The sequence below is a fragment of the Wyeomyia smithii genome, chromosome 2 (genome assembly GCF_029784165.1).
Source record: "Wyeomyia smithii strain HCP4-BCI-WySm-NY-G18 chromosome 2, ASM2978416v1, whole genome shotgun sequence".
NCBI classification, from domain to species: Eukaryota; Metazoa; Arthropoda; class Insecta; order Diptera; family Culicidae; genus Wyeomyia; species Wyeomyia smithii.
The window spans coordinates 168,166,979-168,170,462 of NC_073695.1; the positions used below are offsets into that span (position 1 = coordinate 168,166,979).

Here is a 3,484-nt window from a genome sequence, read left to right on the forward strand (position 1 = left end):
CCCTGGTCTTCACCACAGGGTAAATTCGATTTGAAGACATGCACACTTAGATTACATTGCCGAGAACTCAACAGCTGATAAATTCAGCGAAATGTTCTACAAGTTTTCGGCAGAATTTTCCAGAACTTCGGCAAACGAAATTTAATATCTGCTGGTTTACGGTAGATCAATATATTTGCTGAACGTTCGTCGAAATTTATTGCTGACGTTTGTTAAAAAATTCGCCGAGCTCCATCAGCTGTTGAAAAGTTTGCCGAGATAAATTAAGTGTGTTTCTTCCAATCTGGCATCTCTGGTTTACGAACATCATACTGAACTGAGTCAGAATTGCTCAATTCATGAGTTATTATTTACTAGCGTGTACTTCAGTTCGAAGTCTTCATGTATTTCATCAAAAGAAAAATATATCTGGCAACATTTGTGTTGCCAATTATTCAGATTTACCCATTCGCGACTACGAAGGTGCTGATAAATATTTGTTTGGTTTTTGCATGAGAAAAAGAAGGAAGGAAATATTTTTGCTTTTGTCATCACACACATTTTGACCAGAGTCTATAATAAGAGTCCCGCAAAGATGAAACCAAGGAACCAAATCAGTGTCAAACGAGGGTACCAATCGAGCAATGTAAATAAACAAGGTGATAATGTTAGGAGTGGATGAAAAGTGTTGTAATTGAGCGTAATAAAGAATATGTGTTTTTTCCGAAGTTTTACTAACACATTTCAATCCAATATTAAACCTGCACACTGGTTCACTTAAATTTAACAAAACATCACCGGTGTAATCTTACAAAACTGTGTACCTTGTGAAGAATTTCAAAAAATTATATTCGCTTATGCATGGTGAAAAACAGAACTGTATAGTTCTTGGCAACAAACGGCACAAAAACTGTTTTGCCGGAACGATAGATTTTCTCTTCGCGCGACTCTATACACATGGACTCTGATTTTGACAATTGCATATGAGAGTTCGCCTAGGTGCGAACAGCCTTAAAAATCTCTTCCAACTTCGTAGTCGCGAATACTGACGTGAGCATAGAGTTTTGCATATTACGAACACGCATTCTAGTAACCGACAGGAACTTATATCACAATAGATCAAAATGTCTCTGGTCGCAGTGATGAGTCCCACAGAGGAAAAACCGACAGGAACAGCGGAGGTGCAAATTTTGCTGCATAACGTAGATTCTTAATATTTAGAGTGTGTGAGTTCTTATGGACTATTATGTGTTAAGGCTGTAATACACTCTTTGACCAAGCGTCAAATACTTGCCACTTTTTGACAGATAAAAATTTGGTCAAAGATAATTGTTTTTCACTCTCCAATTTTTACATAGACCTCTCCAATCGTGCATGTATTGGTGCACTTTACACCGTGGAAGTCGGATTGAAAATGAGGCCAACAATGTGTTGTCAAAATGCCTGCATTGATTGCGGAATTTTCATTTTCTTTCACTGACTTGAAACTTAATTCATTCCTACGCGGATTGTGTGATTTGTTTACGGATAGTATCCTACAAAATGAGTATTTGATTTCCAGTACCGAGCAACTCAGAAAAGACTATGGGTATTCATGTCGAGCTCGTAAACAAATACTCAGCCGTAAAAATACTCACCTCCATTGACGAGTAATGGAAGATACACAGTTTACGGCTGGGTATTCGTATACGAGCTCGATGTGAAGACCCCTACTATATTTTTCGACATGCTTAACCCCGGTAGAGTTAAGCAAGAGTCATTTATGAGGCAAACAATCCGAGTTAAGTGTGCGTGACTTAGCTGTCAGAAAGCTCTATGGGGCAAACAACAACCATCGTGTCAAATAAATTTGATCATTATGTCAGAAGGTCAAATATTCGACCATTGGTTAAAGAGTGTAATACAGGCTTTGGGATATTGGTACTAAGTTTATTGGTTTGCAGATATATGTAGTTTTTTCAAATTCTCAGAATCTTATAGACTGCCCAAGTAACCAAAAATTCGGATAACAGTAGAATTCATAGACTAATCAGCCAATCTAACGATCATGAATAGAATTCTATTCAGCTCAGTTTTTAATTAACTAACCGTACTTTCAAGTTCGCATTTGTTGAATAAACTTCTAGTAGCATGCAAAGCAGCTTCTAAACCGAACTAGAAAGTTCACATCAAGTTCGGTTAGGTCGCTGAACAGAGTGCTATTCAGCTTGAAAAGGAAACTTCAAAATACTTAAAATAAAAATCAATTTGCAATTTTTCAATTCCCTCACTCATCATTCGTGTTGCTCCATCAATCATCACTTACTTAAGGAATTTAGATCAGAAGAGTAATGTCTGGCTCCATTTATTATTAAATTTCATATTTTTTTTGCAACTTACTACACCGAGCTTCGAACTCGAGTCCTCCCTCTTTGAAGCCTAGATTCATACCACTGCTCCGTTCCCGCTATATGAAACCAGCATCGATTTTACTCGATGTGCTGATTTCTCTTCGTTACCTACACGTTCATGGCTAGAAACATATCGGGTCTCTCTTTCAGCTTGATAGTTCAGATAAAGTACAGGCGGAACCTCATGCGAACTAGGAAGTTCAGAAAAGGCTGACGCGGAACTTTTTCTGAACTTTCAAGTTCAAAAGAATTTGCTGCAGTTCGTTGGTAATGTAATTGAAAAAGGTTGTGTACGCAATATTTTTCTTCCAAACGTTAACTGAAATTTTATTCTGGTAAGCAGTATATACAAAATATGACAAATGTTCAAAATTGATAAAAAACTTTTTCGGTCAATAGATATGCTGTGTGCCGCAGTCGAAACGACGAACGCCTTGGAACACGCAACTCTCGGTGGTGTCCGAGAAATGGATTCGGACCTCAAAAACCGACAACATCATGCTGTGGCCTGTGGCCTAAATAAAAAACACCCAAGATTTGGGCAAATTGCTCATGGATGAAAGCATCACGCACAGCAAATGTCTAACAGGAATTCACAGCTTACATCCGGTTTATTTTTTCTTTTGACCTGCAACTTCATGAGTATCTAAATTCATAATTGATTTCCTGTAAGGTAACAAAATAATGTGTTTAAATAGAGAAACCTTTAAGCATCCTAATATTACCTATTGGAATCATAGATTAGTTGTCTTTTTGCCATTAATTTAGATAATAAAATTCCGATGATAATAAAATAGACCACCTTTTTTATTGTTTTTGAAAAACTCATTTTTTATCACTAATCCTGAAGCAAACTTCACTTTCGCCAAAGTAGAGTAAAGCACGAGTCAGAACTTAACATGAACTTGGAAGTGGAAATGAAGTAAGACATAGACTTATCCTGAACTTTCGTGCTGATTAAAGGTACGGATAAAATGCTAACCGAACTTTAATTTCCGGCGGCTTTAAGGTTCACGTGTGAACTTTGTGTGAACTTCAAGGTTCCAATGAAGAGGAGCAAGCAGCTTTTCCTGAACCATCGTGCTGATTAGAAGTACGGATGAAATGCTAACCGA

General features: G+C 37.3%; 1 long non-coding RNA gene across 1 annotated transcript; it reads left to right on the top strand.

Moving 5' to 3' along the window:
- The first annotated feature begins 420 nt into the window (after positions 1 to 420).
- On the top strand, positions 421 to 3,079 carry LOC129724446 (uncharacterized). The gene is made up of 3 exons (XR_008727920.1): positions 421 to 1,160; positions 2,520 to 2,704; positions 2,769 to 3,079. It is a non-coding gene; the product is annotated as an uncharacterized LOC129724446 (long non-coding RNA).
- The last annotated feature ends 405 nt before the right edge of the window (positions 3,080 to 3,484 follow it).